Raw genomic sequence first — 18,714 nt, forward strand, 5'->3', positions numbered from 1 at the left:
TTTTTCCACTCCTGATTTCATTTTATTTGTAGATGACTCATTCTTGGCAGAAGGACAGATCCTCAATTTATATTTTAATTCAATCATCTACATTAAATGATACGAATTGCAGAACCAGTTTAAGATCCCAGTAGTTCTTTGAGATTAGTCACTGCTTTTATACCTAACAAGCATATCCAAAGCTTTCCTTTGCTTAGCTTTCATCTTCATAAAGACTATATTGAATCTTTTATTTTGCTCTGCAATTTATCTTCCTGATACATTTAAAAAATCCCTATCTAATTATACCTGATGTATTCCAGCAGACAGAGTGCTAGTCTTAGGTTTGGGTTCAAATCCAAGGTGACAATCAAGTACTCTGTTTTAGCTGATGAAAAAGTACTGGAGAGCTCAAAAGCTTGCTTGCTATTTGTGGTATCTGGTTTGGTCCTAATAAAAGCTATCCCACAACTTTTGCATTTGAGACTGCAGCCTTTTTCTTGAACTTGATCTGGGGCTGAATAAGGTGGAAACTTGTAAAATCACTAGGTATGCATACTGTAATACCAATTTCTCCATACTAGCCAACAGGCTTTGTGAGGTGGGTTGTCCTTTTTCATAGTAGTCCATAGTTCTGTTCTAGCATGACTAGAAAGCCTTTTCATAATTAAAGCCTTCAGCTTTGAGGCCCACAGCATCCTAGTTGGTTGTTTAAAAGAAAACATATTGAGTTGGATTCATCTAGCTTTTTCATTCAGTCTCTCTCAATTTCCCTCTATACTAGAGCCCCTGTATCTCATGGCTTTCTTCCATGAAAGTCCCATGATCCCCAGTGTAGCCTTTTTTTATGCTCCTTCCTTTTTCACCAGTGAAAAAGCTGATTGTATCCAACCCAGTATCTTCTGTACTAGAGGTAAAGAAACTAGATGTGAATGAAGTTATCTGCTGGAGAACTATTGCCAGTTTTATTGGTAGTAGAGTGTCCTGTTGCATATTTTGTCTTCTTGATATTTCAATTTATCACTGCCTGTCAAAGGAATTTATAACATCATAATAATATTCTATTTATATACCGCCCTTCAGGCCAACATAATGGCCACTCAGAGCAGTTTACAAAGTATGTTATTATTATCTTCATAACCATCACCCTGTGAGGTGGGTGAGGCTCCGAGAAGTTGTGACTGACCCAAGGTCACCCAGCTGCCTTTAAGCTGAGTGGAGAATCAAACCCGGTTCTCCAGATTAGAGTCCCACACTCTTCACCACTACACCAAACTGGCTCTCACATTTAAGTTGTAAGAAGTGGGGGACCCACAAGGACTTAAGGAGGAGGAAGAGCTCATTTTCCCCGTTTGCCCCTCCCCCAATATTTCCTCTTTCTTTCCTGGCAGTCCCCAACACTCTCTACCTTCCCTGCCTCTTTCTTTCTTTCCCACTCACCAGCCAGCCTACTTTTATTCTACCTCCATCTTCAGCTTTCCCCTCTTCCCTCCTCCTTGCATCCTCTCCCCTGGAAAAAAGTCTGGCCGAGTTGCATGGTGGCCACTAGCAGGCCAAGCTGTGTGGTTAGTGAGTCTCTGGTGGTTGCTCCCTGTCCATGACAAGTACTCTTCCATAAGGGAAGAGGAATGGGACCTTTTTCTGGACCATTTTGCTCTTCAAGTCCACTATGATCCCCCAAGCTTTGCTTTACAGATACCAAGAATTGGAAGTGATGTTATGGTGGTTGTTTAGCAATCTTAGAACCTAGTCTCAGTGGGTATTGTTTCTTAAACCTTCAGGCATTATTTCTGTTATTTGAAGGAATGTTCATTTCCCAATGTCTTTTTTTTTTTTTAGGTTTCAGATTTTCTGCAAACCTGGGGCTTTCATCAAGATTATATCTGTCCTTAGATCCATGTTACTGATCTATTAATCCACATTCCATGGCCTAGTTCAGAACTGGATATATGATGGTTAGGAAGATTTGCCAGTGTTTTGTGTTCAGGTGGGGTATGTGCTTGACATATTGTGGTGATTTTGCTGCGTTAAATATTCCTATCATGTCACAAACTGGTCATAGTTTGTACATCAATACTTATCTTGTTATGTCTTGGGAAGCCATAATTCATTTCCCAGTGTGTGTTTTCACATGTTGCCAATACCTGGCTTTTTGAAGCCCAGAGAGTAATTTCTTTGTCATAAAAAAGTAACGGGTGAAGTTACCCTCACTGAGAAGGCACTGGACACACAATTCTCAGGTGTTTCTGCTGCTGCTAATAGAAGTTACATATGCAATATCTAGTGATCGTGCATTGCAATAATCTGCTGAAATTAAAATGTTCAAATATCACCTTAATCACACATTAGTGACATGCCAATAATTCCAATGTCTGGAAATATTACATGGAAAGGAGTCAGAACAAGGCACTTTGAAGAAGAAGAGGCATATTTTGCAGAGCTGTCCCAGGGGCCTTCTATTTTTTTTCCTGTGTGTGTTCTGCTGGAGGAAGGATTTGCATGAATATACTAAGTCATATTTTGCAATGGTCGTACAGTTTGTTTCAAAACAATCCTTTAACCCACAGCTATCTGGGATTCCTCCAACTTATCTTGAGGCAACTTATGAGTAGCTAAGTATTCATGGGAAGAATTCCAGGCCCATCCATCTTGTGAAGATAAAGGTTGGCTGGAACTGACTTGCACTGGCAGATACTCTTTCCATATTGTATTTTCAGTGATGGCATTTCATGTGCCAGCATTCCTGTCTTGTTCATTCATGGTACGGGAGGCGATGCTCATGTGGCTTGGGTTTATAGATTATATACCCAATTGGCTGCAGAAGGAAATCTCACACTTGTACACACCACATGTATATCCTTCAAAGCATGGTCCTATGCATGCTTCTTTGGAAGCAAGTCTTGGTGAATTCACCAGGGTCTCATTCTAGTTTAAGTTGGCAGCCCTTAGTGTAGGCTGGTTCTAGTTAGGTGCCCATTATTATCATTTGGTGTTCAAGGCACCATATATGGTTCTTGCCCCCCCATATATTGTCCTCACAACAACCCTGTGAGTTGTTAGGTTGAGAAAGAGTGAACTTCACGGCTGAATTGGATGTGAGCCTAGTTATCGCTACATCTTGCAGACATTTACACATGCTGAAAACAGTTTGTGTTAAAGGTTATATATGTAATGGAAGAAGATGCAGAGTTATGAGGTACTTCCATCTCCAATGTGTGAACTAGCCTTAAGGCTTTCTGTAGTCTGAGTACTTAAATAATGCAGACCTCAACACAGAAGTTCAATGAAGTGAACACTAACTTATTAAAGTTTATGCTGGATTTTTAAAAAAGTCTTTTAAGGTACCACTGGACATCTGTTTTATTTTGCTTTTGCAGACTAACCCATGTGGAATTACCAACGCAGAAAGTGCAAATACTGCAATGGAATTAGTTTGTCTTATGGAGCATAATAAGGTAATTAAGCTACACGTCTGGGGCCTTTTTGTTGTGACATTCTGAGAACCCAGCAATATTCCTCTAATAGCCTGCTTGTCATTAAATAGGACATACTTCTTTGTAGCAAAACAAAAACTGGACAAGTACCTTCTCATTTATGTTTGACATCACTTTCCTCTTTTGAAATAGGTAGCAATAAAACAACCTGTAAAGCTGCCTGCAACCTCTGAAGAAATACCTAAGAAGTCTATTTGAGAGTTTCTGGAACATTTGTTTGAAATGATTTATTATCTCAGCAGTAAAATCATTTTTGAAAACAAATAGGTAAAATCAAGAAATGGGGATAATGTGATGTATTCATTTGAAATAGCGCCCCCAAATTAGAAAAAATTATTTCTCTCTGTTTTTTTGTTGCATCTGCAGGTTGTCATATTTTCACATAATATTGTTTAAGTCCCTGCTTTAAAAAAATTTATTTCTGACAAAGCTTACATTCATAAGAATAATGTCTACAGGTAAAGAAGGTGCACTATTTAAACCTGTGGTCTACTTTAAAAAGCAATTTACTTTTAAAAAAGATTATGGTAGTATACAGTAGATTGTATATCTAGCTGTATAATCTAGGGTTAAGCCCCCCCCTCCCCCGAACAAGTTTAAAGCACTCTGAACAGTCCATGGCTCAAAGTCTTATAGGGAATAAAGAGCAAAGGTAGAATTTAAGCGCCTTTTGTTTTGTTCTGGCTTCTCTGCCCCAAAGCTGGAGGTTTTCTCCTATTGCGCCCAAAAGGAAAAAAGGAGCCACCTTCCCCCTGGAAATTGGACAACAGCCCAGGTTTCCTGGGAGAGTTGCGGAAGTGCTGCTGCAGCCTGACCACAAAGTGAAGTTTTGCCTTGGGCGACTCTGGCAAGGGGCTGCTCGGCTGTCAGTTCAGGCGTCAGCCGGGAGAGCGGCGCGGTGGGCACGAGGCTCCGTCCCTTCGCCGCCGCGTGGTTCAGCCGGGAGCTGCCCCAACGACCCGGGAGAAGGGAGGGGAGAAGGGAGCGATTCCCGGGCGCGCTGCGGATGGGACTGTCACTCCCGGGCGCGCTGCGTCGCGCTGGGCTCGGCCGCCGGGGCGGGAAGGAGACGGGCGCCGAGTGAGAGAGCGGCGCGTGGGGCGCTGGGCTGCCCGACCTGCCGGGGAAGGGCCCCGCGGGCTGAGCCGGACTCCCCGGGCGCGCTCGCCTGGCCTGGCCTGGCCTGCCTTTCGCGGGCACTCGCGGGGCGGGGGCTGCTGCCGGTGGGGCGCGAGGGGAAATCAGGTCACGGGCGCCCAGACAGACGAACCGGCTCGGGCAGTGGCAGCGGCTCAGGTGCTGGCCGGCCGGCGGGCGGGGGAAGCGGCGAAGGGAGGACTTCCCCGCGCCGCCTCGCATCTCTCGTCAGCCGCGCGGCGCGGAGGCGGCGGCAGCCCTTGATCCCGGCCGCGGGCGCGTTGGCGGTAAGTGGGCGCGCGCGGGGTGGGTGTGAGTGTGTGGGGCGGGGGGGGGGGAATGCGTTGCCTGTAGGTGCCGACCCGGGCAGGAGTTGGCAGCTGGACTTGGCCAAGGAAGGAGCAGCTGTGGCAGATGCTGGCAGGCAGGGTATTTTTAGAACCGGGCTGGCTTCGCTCGTCTGAAAGGCACCAGAATCGCAGCGTTTGTTTAAAGGGGGAGGTAAGGATGGGAGAAGATGTTTTAAAAATATGTTTTCCAAGCAATGTGTTAATGGAGGGGGGGGGGGCAAAATAACAGCGTTTATTTTCTGCGCTTTAGCCTCGGCGATTGGGGAAAGCGATAGGTTCCCATCGCGGGTGTTTAGTTGTTGCTCCTAGCAGGCGAGGGGAGTTTTCCTGTCTAGCTTTTGCTGGAGAAGAATATTCCATCCGAGGGCTTCGGGGTTTTTTTTTTTTAATTAAAGATACATTTTTAAAAAAAAGGCTTAATGGTTCCTCACAGTGTGCTCAGTTGTTGACAAAAATCGGTGTGTTTTTAAAAATGTCTCTGGCATAGTTTGCGGGCGCGATGCACGGAGCCAGTGGAAGTTTCCATGATGAGTAAGTTATGTGACAAGGGATTCTGGAGGAAGATGTTCGCAGGAACTCGCGGGGAACGGATTCAATGGCTGGAGCAGGGCGATTCTTGGAGAGGGCGAGGGGCCCTTATTGAACTGCTGGCTTCTTTAATGGGATTTTATTGCCATGCCCGGCAGACAGCACTGATGGACTTGTGTGTGGACAGCTGTGTGTTTTACAGTGCAATCCTGTGGGGTCCCACCCTTCTAAGCCTAATAGGTTTTGGCGGTGTAACTGTGTTTAGAATGGCACTGTTACACTTTTGGTGAGTTGCAGCCCTAAACTATTATTCTCTTGGAAAACTGACCCCATGAATATGTGTAGTATTGTGTAATGGTTAGAGTAGGAGCTGGGAGATCCAGGTTCGAATCCTCACTCCGCCATGGCATCTTACTGGGTGCCCTTGCGCCAGCTCTCAGCCTAACCTATTTTAGAAGGTGGTTGTGAGGATTAAATGGAGGAGATGAGAATGGGTCCCCGTTGAGGAGAAAGGCTGAGCACAAATGAAGTAAATAAATAACAACCCCCAATAAATAAGTGCAAATACTGTAATCAGAAAAGGAAACACCATTTTTAAGCAAATATGTTAGATGTAGGAGAATCATGAAGGGGGACGGAGGGAACCCCCCAAGCTGTTTATTAATTTGTACTAAAAGAATCATTTATTAATTCCTAATAAAAGTAACAATAGTGATCTTTGAAATATTAATCTTATGGGCATTGTACATGATTAACAACCAGAAGCTTTTTGGTTCTTGTGACTGATCAATCAACATAGCTTTCTGCTGATAAGATGTTGTTCACAGCTACTGCTACTTTCTAAGAAAATAAGATGCTGTTCTTGGAAGTCACTGTCTCCACCTCGGGACGCTGTCTCCACCCCTTGTGTTGCAAGTCATGGTCACTTGGATGGAAAGGCAGTCTTTCTTTATTAGTAAGAAATTCCTTCACAGATCTACAGATCGCTAAGGAGAAGGAATATTGTTAACTTTAAATCTGTAACATAGCTATGCCTTTTGAATATCTTCCAGAATCCCTGGACCAAATCCCTTATGTGGGAATCAGTCCTCTCTCCCTGTTTTTTGCTTGCCACTTTTTTGGACCTGCACAAAAGGCCACATTCTGTAAAACAGCTATACCGAATGCCAGTTTCATTCATTCTGCTTCATCTTTACTAGCAGTGGCAAAGTCTCCTCTATCCTATGTATTGTCGAAGGCTTTCACGGCCGGAGAACGATGGTTGTTGTGGGTTTTCCGGGCTGTATTGCCGTGGTCTTGGCATCTCCGTCTTTTGGTGCTACACCTCTGAAGATGCCAGCCACAGCTGCTGGCGAAACGTCAGGAACTACAATGCCAAGACCACGGCAATACAGCCCGGAAAACCCACAACAACCATCATTCTCCTCTATCCTGTGGCTCTTCCTGCGTTACTCCTGCTAACACACAACTCTTGCCTACCAGATTAGGGTAAATGGCATGGTTCCACATGACAGACCCTTCCACATGGATGGAAGTTGCATTTGCAAGCAGGAGCAGCATGGAAAGCCATCAGGGGAAAATGGCAAAATGACAGTGACATTGAGTTAAGTAAGCAGGCCAAGATAACTTCACGGCCTTTCGTTTACCTTCTTTTTAAAAATTCTTCTTCCAGAGCAGTGTTTCCCCCCGCTGTCTTAGCACTTTTCCACCCACCAAGGTAAATCTGAACATTCCCTTGAGTTCTAGAGTCACTGAAGAACCCATATATTAAAATTACAGAAACAGGAGTGGAACAAGAAGGCGGTTGGTATGCATAGTCCATGAAAAGGACCATACCTTCATCAGTGGTCAGTGAAATAACTTCATAGATTGAGATGTGACCCTGTAGCCAGATAATTTGGTTTCAGAACTGATACTCAGGAAGGGAGATGTGTGTGTGTGTGTGTGTATGTGTATTGGGAGGGGAAGTATGCTGTGCTGTGTGCTAAACATACTTTAAGAAATCCACTCACTGCTCAAACGTGTCTGACAGTATTGGACACTGTGTCCTTTACTGAGTCACAAAGAAAGTATTTAATGGACCATTGCAAAACAAGATTCCTCAGGGTAGGTCTGATCCTGTGGTTAGAAGATTTTGAGATCAGGCTGTCAACTTCCTGGCAATAAGCCTTCTCAAATATAGTCTGGGAAAGATGATGGGGAAAATGTAGCTGAGTCTCCATAGTTTGTGTGGCTTTTGGAGTCTACTTGCTTACAGTCACTGAGAGCCAGTTTCACGTCTGGTTTTTGTGGTGTGGTGGCCTTTCCACTGACTTCTGGCTGGAGATCATCAGCTCCCACTTTGTTTTGCCCTTTTAGACTGCAGTTCATTTATTCCATGGCTCTTTCCTTCTGACGTCTGTTTTGGAGAAAATAGTATCTGCCTTAACCTGGCCTATAATGGTTACAACTTCAGGCATTGTTGACAACATTATCGTTCAATCAAACATTTCTTGATAACTTGCAAACATACCCTTCTGCACTATTTAAATCCTCATCAAGCAAAGTGCCAAAGTATTGCATTCATCATATTGATGGGAAGATATGAGTTTCAGAAATATCAGTGATCATTTGCAAAGAGACCGATTCTGATTATTTTATTATAGATTTGTAGTGTGGCTGCATTTTGAATATTGTATACAAATCTGGTCTCCCCCTCTTAAAAAGGATATCTGGAAAAGGTGCAGAAAAGAGCAGCAAGAAATGATCGAGGAGTTGCAGAACCTTCCCTATGAAGAAAAATTAAAGGATTTGTAATTCTTCGGGTTTTAAAGAAATCTTTCTAAAAGAAAGTTAAGAGAGAATGTTATAGACAGAATGGAGAGAGAAAACTTTTTCTCCCTGTCAAAGGATTGGAACTTTTGGGCATCCAATGAAGTCGGTGCAGATTCAGGACAGACAAGAGGAAGTACTTCACACAACACATAGTTAACTTGTGGAATTCAATTCTGCGGGATGTGGTGATGGTCACCAGCAAAGGTAGTCTAAAAGAGAATTAGACAAAATCATGGTGGATGTCTATTAATGGTTGTTAGCCATGATAGCTAAATGACAACTCCATGTTTAGAGGCAGTGTATGTCTGAACACCAGTTGCAGTGAGAGGCGAAGGCTTTAGCCTCTCTGCCCCCTGCTTGTGGGCCTTTGGGGTCATCTAATTGTCCACTGTAGTGAAACAGGAGGCTGAACTAGATGAATCATTGGTCCATCTGGACTGTTCTGATGAGACTAGATTCATAGAGGGACGTGGGCTCAGGTGTCAGTAGCTATAGGGGGAGAATGGGGACTGGGAAGGACAAGGAATTTACAAACATATGGAACACTAGAAGTGCCAGCTAGGACTGTCTTGCTTCTCATATTTTGCAATGTGTGATGATTGTGAACATTTCACCACAGTTGCTTCTACGATCAACTTACCAAACCGAAAACTGAAATTTTCAAGATTTGGGGATGGGATTTGGTGGCAGAATGTTATGATTTTCTGGAGACAACTAGTGGTGCAAGATTTACATCCATTGATAGATAACAGGTTTTGTTAGCTGCAGCAAATTATTAGAGCTAGCTTTATATTAGCATGTTTTGTGATGGCACTGTGTAAACAAGTGTCTTCCATAAAACATCCATTTTTACATGGATCAAATATTGCAACTACTGTGGCAGGAAGGGTTTCATCATTGCTTAGTTCTCATGGACCCTTCTTACATGCTGATCACCACCTTGGGGTCAAATTGCAATTTCCCCCAGGCCAGTTTGGCTAGGGATCCTGACGGTGTTTTGCCATCTTCTGGGCATGGAGCAAGGGTCACCGGGTGTGTGTGGATGGGCGGGGGTGGGGAAGGTATTTGTGTATTTCCTGCATTGTGCAGGGGGTTGAACTAGATGATCCTAGAGGTCCCTTCTAACCCTATAATTCTAGGATTTGCATATCCCACTAAAACCCATCCTAGACAAATAGGAAAATCTGTAGTAATTCTGAATGACCCTAGAGAGATCTATGTTTAATGGGCAGTGGAAGAACTTCTGCTGCAATAAGTAGTATTTTTGCCTTGATGCAGAGAAGCCAATGGCATCTGTGTGCATCTCTTCAGAACTGTGAAGTTATGGAGTCTGAAGATTTGAGGATGGGATTTGGTTGCAAGATCAGATATTAGCTTGGAAATTAGATAAATGTATTCAAATCCTTGCTCAGCCGTTAAAGTTAATGGATGCTTTTACCCTAGTTGTGATATCTCAGTTCAGGAGGAGTTGTTGCATGGATCGATGAAGATTAAGAATTGTAAAGGAATTTGTACATTGAAAAGTGCTACATAAACTAATAATTGCCCCAAATCTATGGTATTCTATATTGTATAGTGTAACATGCCACATTCACACCCCCCCCTAATTAGAGTAATAAATATATTATTTATTGGCTTCATTGTATTAGTCTTTTAAAAAAAATTATCAATACCCTGCCTTTCTCCCAATGGGGACACAAAGTGGCTTGTATCATTTCCCTCTTCGCTACGGACTTGCGTGGTAGGTTAGACCGAGAGTGTGTGACTGGCCCAGAGAGCTTCCATGGCAGAGGAGGGATTCAAATCTGGGCCTTCCTAGTCCAACACTCCAACCACTACGCCACACTGGCTCTCACTTCCTCGTTAGTGAAGTGGGAAGTCTTAGGTAAATATTTGTCTGCCCATTTTTCAATGCAGTAGTCACTGGATCACACTGCACCCTTCAATACTCTGATCATTAAACATGTGGAATAGATTTAGGAATGGTCCCCCCCACCCCAATAATTGCAGAACATTAAAATCTAAAGGGAAATCATGTAAAATCTGATATACTGAGCTGCAAGATCTTCTACCTTGATGGGTTATTTTGGGTCAGAGAGGCTTATTTATGATGTAGGGCAGTGATTTATCAGATTGTCTTACTTTCAGGGAACTTTCCACAGCATCTTGTGTGTTGCAGTCCCCCTGTTTAGAGAGGACTCTGGGTGTACGTTCACAGAACACTGGCTAGACAACCCCACAACAACTGGAAAATAAGATCTAGAATTTGTTAAATTTTCCCTGCCAGTTGCGGGGGAAGATCAGTAGCGATGGACAAGGTGCCTTTCTGGAATGCTTGTCTGCTACTGCAGATCTTATTGACAACCCCATAATGAGTTTCCAATCATCGTTGTTCCCCGGAACACAGTTTTTAAACCACCGAGGTTGTCCCTCAACCCCCAACTTAGTCCGCATCATGCTGAGCTTTACCTGTTCTCTATATGAAATGAGTACTTGGAACACTCTTTTGTGGAGCTTTCATATTTAATCCTTTCTAGCCAAATGTATACCAAAGGAGCCCTCCTTATGAATACTGTATGTGTCTCCATTTTTGTGTGCAGATATAGAACTGTAGCACTTTTCATTAAATTGAGGTTTGAGGTTACATAGAAAATCCAGCCAGCTGCCTTATCAGCCATTTGTGTAACATAAAATTAATGATGTGTTATAAATGTCTTGGACAATCAAATATGCAATAAAGTAGATTGTAACCTTATATAATGATTGATATTGCTCAGTTTTGTATTACATGCAATCTTGAACAAAACTTTTAAATAAGTGAATGTAGGCTTGCTTGTGCTTTTTCTCTCAAACAGTCATGCATATGAAATTGATAATTTCATGTTAATTTTTTTTTACTTTATTTATAATCCACCTTTCTCTCTGAGACTCAGGGCGGATTATACAGGGTAAATCAATGCAATCAATAGGATGAGACATCTAATAAACAATGTAATTGGACTAGGATTACAGAAATCTGAAACAAAGCTTGAACTGCGAGATGTGATATGTTAAACAATGCAGAAAATGGTATTGCAGAATTCAGTCCAGTGAGAACATGATAATACATACAGTAAACAAATAATACATATTATATGCAGTGATATAGTTCACTGTCCCATTCCCTTTATAAAAGTGCCTTCCCGAAACCATTTTGTTATATTATAATATTATATACCTGCTATCTTAATAAAAATGCTCTCCTGAACAACTTTATTTTACTTAGTTTGTGGAAAGGCGTGGGAGCTTTATTTTCCTCTGTCTCCGTTTCTTTCTAAAGCAGTTATACCAGAGTCTAGCTCAGCTGGCTTGATAAAATTACAAAATGCAGAAACCTTTAAAAGAAACACTAAAATGCAAAAGCAATTTAAAAGCAACATTAAGTGAATACATATTTGCTCAAAGTTAACATCAGTTAATGTGCAGGTCATTTCCCCGCCCAGAATGAGCTTCTGAGCTTTTTTTTTCTTATTTATGGTCTCCGATGTCCAGCACTATCATTTTATAAGCATCCCCTTTGCTTACTGTGGCAGCTGAAATGTGGACAGACAAAAATAAGCCCATGAAAATGTATAAGAATGTGTCGTAACACAGTGCTGTTCAGACTTTCCAGACTCAGAAAGGATCCGTCTTTAACCCATGAGACAGCTTGGGATCCACAGAACAGGCATGTGATGGGAAGCTATATGATATCAACATCATGTGACAGGAAGAGCCAGAGACTCTGAAGCTCCCTGAGTTCTAAAGGCACGCTGAGTAACCTCATCTTGTTGTCCTGCTGCTTCGCAAAGCGTACATGCAAAGAAAGGCAGAAGACATGATGACATGATGCTCTATATGTAACAGAAACTTCTTCCCAAAAAAAGCAGCCAAAAAGGCAGCTCTTTGGAAACTTAGGATTCACTCGAGGGCCTTGACACATCGGATGACGCCCATTGGTGTAATGATTAAAGTGTTGAATTGAGTGGGGAGATCCAACTTCAAACCACCGTTCTCATGAAGCTTATAGGTTGACCTCAGGCTGGCTAGTCTTTCTGTCTGTCTGTCTCTCTCATAGCCTAACCTACCTCAGACTTCTTGTGAAGATAAAATAGGGGAAATATGTTAAGTTCTCTGGAGGAATGGGCAGATTAAAAAGTAGCAGATAACTAAATAAGTGCTGTTCCCAGTGTAAAGGAGAGCCGTAAGAGTGGCATAGTGGATAGATGAACTAGGATCTTGGGAGACACAAATCCCTACTTCTACCATGGAAGCTTGCTGTGTGACTTTGGGCCCATCATATACTGTCAGCCTGACCTACCTCATAGGGGTAGTGTTGTGAGAAAATGAAGGAGGGGAAGAATGATGTTCTAAGCTGCTTTAAGTTCCAACTGGAGAGGAAAGTGGGATATAAATAAATGTGCATTCATGCTGCTCTCACCAAACTGTCAAAACCACTATTTATTTTTGTGTGCAGAATATCCTGTTCTGTGCTTTAATTTCATTCATCTCTATATGACATTGCTGTTTCCACATTAACTTCAACAATAGTTTGACTTCAACAGTATTACAATAAAATAATACCTGCCTATTATATCCTTTAGTTTCTTTTTACAGAAGCAAGGTGTAAATGATATACTGTATTCAGGTAATGGGAAGTCTTGCATCCCAGTCTAAATCGCGTCGTACAGAATAATTTGCATTGAGTTAAATGGGATTGGCACAGACCCAGAGTGCTGTATATTTATTCGGTAACTTCCACCCATGCTATACCACTTCCTGAATTTTTCATTTGTAGTGTGATTTCCTGTGCTGCAATGTAGGCAGTTCACAAGAACCTTTGAATTTTGAGTTGTCTGTGTTTAGGACAGAGGTATAAAATGTTAACCTTTTAAAAGATGAATGCAAGAAAAGGTTTATGATTTTGAGTTCAGTTCAAAGAAGTCTTCTCAGTCTTACCAGCAGAAATGATCCATTATTTAGTAACATGTACATTTTGTGCTTAGATGAAAGGTGCAAGAGATACTGCATCTTCAGGATAATCCTGATAGCATAGCATATGAAAATCATATATAAAGATGCAAGAAAAATATTTCATATTGTTAGAAGTCTATTGTGCCCTGACTAGGATAGCCCAGGTGAGCCTGACCTCATCAGATCTCAGAAGCTAAGCAGGGTCGGCCTTGGTTAGTAATGGGATGGGAGACCTCCAACGAAGATCAGGGTTGCAGAGGCAGGCAATGGCAAACCACCTCTGTTAGTCGCTTGCCATGAAAACCCCGCTAGAGGTCACCATAAGTTGGTTGTGACTTGAGGGCACTCTCCACCAGAAGTCTATTGTAGGATATGTGAAATTATTCTAAACTGTTATGTCATAAAGCAAAATATATGGGGCCAGCTGAGGTCCAAGTCTGGAAAAAATTTCCTCATTAAAATTCCCTTCTGGAGCCTTTGCCCTGCTGCCCTCGCTGCTTAAAATGTTGAATTTACTGAGCCTCAGCAGGGCAAAGACTCCAGAAGTGGAGATGGTCTGGCATGCCAGAGGTGGCAGAGGGTTTATGAGATAATCTGTCCCTTTTGGAACAATCTCCACTGGCTCTGTCATTTAAAACTATGCTTCCCAGCTAACATTCCATCTCCCAACACGTGAAGAACACGTGTCAGAAGTCTTGTGTAGAGAAAGACTCTTAGTATAGAGATCATATGTGTGAAATGATGCTGGAGAAACATATCCCATTGTTTAATAAAATTGCTTTGGAGAAGTGTGTCTTCAGTATTGAAGCCATTGGTAACGTTCTGGCAAGGAAGTGTCACAAGTATGGCAGAGTTCACAAATACCATTAAGGCAGTGTTATATTTGCAGAATCAGTTTCTCTTTTTTGGCTGTGGGGTTGGGATATGTGGTTAATCTTGCTCGATTGTGGCCTTGATCTAATTCTGCATTTGTGGTAAGATTGAGAACTCCAATGTACTTGTGGGACATTCATTTTCATTTCAGTGGAGAGGTTATCACCAAGCCCTCCAAAGAGTGCACACATGGAGCTGCCCCTTCCATTGAAGTGCCTTGAGATATTAACTCTTGCCCAGGGAATGAATACAGGAACCTCTCTGCTGTGTTTAGAATGTTGTTTATTTAGAGATTATTAGTGCAATCCTATGCAAGGTTACTTCAGCCTAAGCCTATTGATTTCAGTGGATTTAGATTTGTATAGGATTACACTATAGAGGTAGTAGCAAGTAACATTTGGGATATAGTGCTAACCTTATAGGTTAAATTTTACAAAATAATTGTGTCCTTTAATAAATTCACCATAATGCTATTACAAGCAAGAATAATGAATTTGTCATTGTGGATGCTAGATTTTCTGTCTTTCTGTATCAGTGCAATTTTTAAAAGGTTACCGTCTATTTAATTTTGCTCCCAAACTGAAAACTGATGCATTATTATGAACGGTGTCACTTCTAATTCCTAAATTTTAATGAAAAATTCTGGTTGCATCAATGAGCATTTTCCTGCTTTTTTGAAACTCTTATAAGTGCAGCACTGAAAAACTTCATTCCCTGAGATGCAGAATATACAGCTAATTTTAAGGCATTAATCCTTTAGAAGACATTCTAGAAAACTTATATTGCGTTTACATATGGAGAACGCTGAGAATGATTATCTGTAGTCTGAAGGGCAATATGAATTTGTGCAAGAGACCTCAAGACTCCTCAAAGCAGATCATTCAAGAAAGCAATCCAAGAAAGCCGTAGAGGAGTAGTCAAGTCTCAATACGTACTACCTGTTCAAGTAACCAAACCTCCAGGAACTGAGAGTCCATTGCTCATTGCCCCATGTATGCACACTATATATATTAATTCTTCTTCTACGTATAAACTCACAGATGTTCATTTACACACTGCTGCTTTCTAGCATTACTCTGGTTTTGGGTTGCTGGAGACATTAAGCCTTGGGAGAGTGAGTAGGCAGGTGTGACCTGTGGGCAGCTGTTGGATGTGGGCAATATGAAAAGACGCAGCAGTGTTACCCTAAATGGGGGGTCTCCTTGTGAATTGGAGGAATTAGCATACAAGGAGAAGCAGCGAGAGGGGGTAACTGAGATCTCCATCAGTGTATACCAGGATTGTTCCCCTAGAGTACTCCCAAATAAACTGGCAGATGTTCTACAGGAAAGGCTTCTTTATTAAAGAGAAATAACAAGGCAAACACACAGAGAACACACACAGCATACACACAGAGCTAACTAGGAAGGCAGTGAGAAAAAGGGAAAGCTGCTTCAGGGGAAGGGTGATACTTACCCGTCTTAGAGAGCTTGGAGAGCAAAGAAGATTTTGCGGAGGGGTAGCAAAGTGAGCATGGGAGAAGAGCGCTCAAGTGAACTTGAGGGCGTGTGGACAGGTACCAAGGCACACAATGCAGTGAGCACATGACTGGCCAGTCCAATTATAGTGCAAAACGTAGCCTGGGGCAAAACTGGCATTTCTGCCTCAAAACAATAGCTTAACGGCTGTCTCCAGAGGTGAGATAATACGTTGGGAAAGGTGTGACATGACTATTGGGGTTGTGCTATAGTTAAAAATACTGCTTGATGACCTGATAACTATCAGATAGGGAGGCTATCAGATTTGCTGAATAGCCCTTGATTGGATAAGTGGTGGAAGAAGGTGTTGCTGGGATTAGGCAGGGAGGTGTCTCAGGAAGCCTTCGCTGTCTCTGCTGCTCCCCAGGGCGTGGGGGCAGCTAGTCAATCAGCTCATTTGTGACTCATATTCTGGTAACTTTCCAGTCTCCAGGCAGGAGGCTGGCATCTGTTCTGCCCAGCTTAGCAGGGTTTTTGTGCTTATGGCACATTGGGGAAGTAATTTATGATATTTTATATCCATGAACTGCCTTTCTAGTGTGAGGGTAGGACCTGACTGCTAACAGCAGAGCTTCTGGGTCCTTGCCTTGTGGCAATGATAAGGGATGAGCTTGAATGAACAGAACAAGTCAACACAGTGCAACTTCATACCACCTGAGAGCCAGAGTTTGAGTAAGGCAGTTAACCAGACTTCTTTCCACAATGGGTAGGGCTGCCAGGACAGGTGACCGTGGCAGGTTGGAACAGTTTGAATTTCATCTTCTAGTGCTGTGTGTACGTTCACATCCACTTATGGTCTTCCCTTGCTGTCTCCTACATGCAGCCAGAATTAGAAAGAAGTAGTTGTTAAAAATGGACATTAAAAAAAATTGTTTTCATTTTGTTTAGTATTTCAGAAAGTGCATTATTACCATTATCCTGAAATTTTGGAAGTATTGGTACTGTTTTAGGAATCTATTTCAGGTAATTTTGCAGGAGAGTAGTAATATCAGGTATCAGTAGAAAACACTGATGGAAGAAAGGCCTGGTGCCTGGAGTCTGGACACCAGGTCGATTGCCCAGTGAAAGCAGTGGAAATTTAAAGGCCCATGGCAGCATCAGTAATTCAGCAGAACAGCCTCGGTGTGCTCTCTCCTCCTCCCTCCTGCTGGCTCATGCCACCTCTGTTATCTGTGAGAGAAAGTGGGAGCCCACAGCTGGGCTGGCTGCTGGCACAGGGCTCCTGTCCTGCTATCTCTGCCCCCTTTGGTAAGCTCCCCAAAGCCAAAACACTCCATGAAATTTTGGGAGATAAATTCTTGCCAGGGCTGAAATTTCAGGAGTGTTTTGGGTTGTTCTGAGTATTTCTGAGCCTAAATGAAACTGCAGTATGGAAACATTGTTTGGAATCTTTCAGTATGAATGCGCACAACTGGCTTCAGTGGCAGCCATAGTGCCAAAAAGTAAATCCCCGCACAAGGTGAGACAGTTTTGTGGTGGAAGCAAATCCATTCTTCTACTCACTATAACTATCCATGTAAGTTGCACAACTCTTTATAAGGGTAGTCATTTAATGTGCAGCTCTGGACTCTGTTCTTATTCAGTGTATTATATCCTGTGAAACATTCTATTGTACACACACTGGAAGTTCCAAGGGCAGCCAGACTACCAGAGTCGGTTTCATTTTGAAGAGAAAGCACTGGAGTCTTTTGTGTTTGTACTATCTACTTGATTTACAGGTATGTAAGTGGAGCATAGGTGGAGACAAGAGGCACTCCCTGGATCCATCTTGAGTCTGTTGCAGGACAAAAGTCAATGGACTTGGAAGGTGTAACTCTCTCTGTTTAGGGTTGCACCTGTTAGACTCTTACAGTGCAATCCTAAACAGAGTTCTACCATTCTAAGCCACTGGCTTCCTTGGTTTTAGAAGGCTGTAACCCTATTAAGGATTTCACTGTTAACGATTCAGGGCAGGGGGTTTTAAATGCATACTTTCACAGCATGAGCATTTAATAGTATGTCTCTCATTCTATCCCACCATCTCTGCAGAGGAACATACATGGTCTGCCCTGCTTCCTCTTAACTCAGAGGACAAATAAGGACAAATAGGACTTGATAACTACCTCCTGAATTTGTTGTCCTCTGCTGAACCTATGAGCTTGGTCTCTGAACTTCTTCTCTGAAGTCCAGCTGTGATGGCACTACTGATTGCATGCCACAAAATGCTGTGTTTTCAGCCAACCTACAGTTTGTGTGTGCATGCGCACTCTCTCTCTCTTTGTTCAAACTCATGCCACTATTTCTTTTCTCTCTCTCTCCTTCTCCTCTTCCTTTCCCTTACCTGGGACTGCTCACCTTCTCTAAACTCCTATTCAAGAACAGAGCCGTCAGAAGACTATTTTCTGACAGCTTCCATTGATAGAATATATACAGCTATTTAAAAAATGAACATTATTTTCACTCCCATTGAATGTCACCTTAGGCAAAGCCACAGCAATAGAAACATTCACAGTAATTAGACAGCAGTGTCACAACAGTTCACTAACTTAAGGTGATGTACCTGCCATGTGGTATATATAATATGTTATGTTAGGATATAGATTTTTATTTAACAAGTCTACTACATTCTTTGTTTTAGTTTTGTTTGGGCTTTATTTTAATCTAACATTCCAGGATGACTAAGCATGCCACTGCCATGTTTGATGTTAAAATATTTAGGACAAATATATTTACATACGTAATTTACACTGAGGAGTGTGATCAAGATGTGTAGCCGTGTTAATCTGTCTGTAGCAGTAGAAAAGAGCAAGAGTCCTGTAGCACCCATAAGACTAATAAAATTTGTGATAGGGTATGAGCTTTCGTGAGTCACAGCTCACTTCAGATACAACTAGAATGTGAGTCCATCTGTCCTTATATCTTGGAGAGTGGAGTGATTTCAGATGCCGAATGACAATAGCTGGTGAATGACAATAGCAGGCATGATTGGATAGGGTGGGGTATGCAGAGGGGTAGTGGGTGTGGAGAAATCAACATTGGTAATGACTCATG

At 42.3% G+C, this 18,714-nt stretch overlaps 1 protein-coding gene across 3 annotated transcripts in view; it reads left to right on the top strand.

Annotated features, from left to right (window-relative positions):
* THRB (thyroid hormone receptor beta) overlaps positions 1–18,714 on the top strand; it is a 244,238-nt gene that overhangs the window by 13,596 nt on the left and 211,928 nt on the right. For 2 of the 3 annotated variants that reach the window (XM_054991370.1, XM_054991372.1), the window contains exon 2: positions 3,357–3,434. The gene's annotated coding sequence lies outside the window, so the exon portion shown is untranslated. Of the gene's footprint in view, positions 1–3,356; positions 3,435–4,786; positions 4,898–18,714 lie in introns of those variants that run through there. The other variant, XM_054991371.1, reaches the window with a different exon arrangement.

This window comes from Eublepharis macularius, chromosome 11 (assembly GCF_028583425.1).
Source record: "Eublepharis macularius isolate TG4126 chromosome 11, MPM_Emac_v1.0, whole genome shotgun sequence".
In the NCBI taxonomy this organism is placed as follows: domain Eukaryota; kingdom Metazoa; phylum Chordata; class Lepidosauria; order Squamata; family Eublepharidae; genus Eublepharis; species Eublepharis macularius.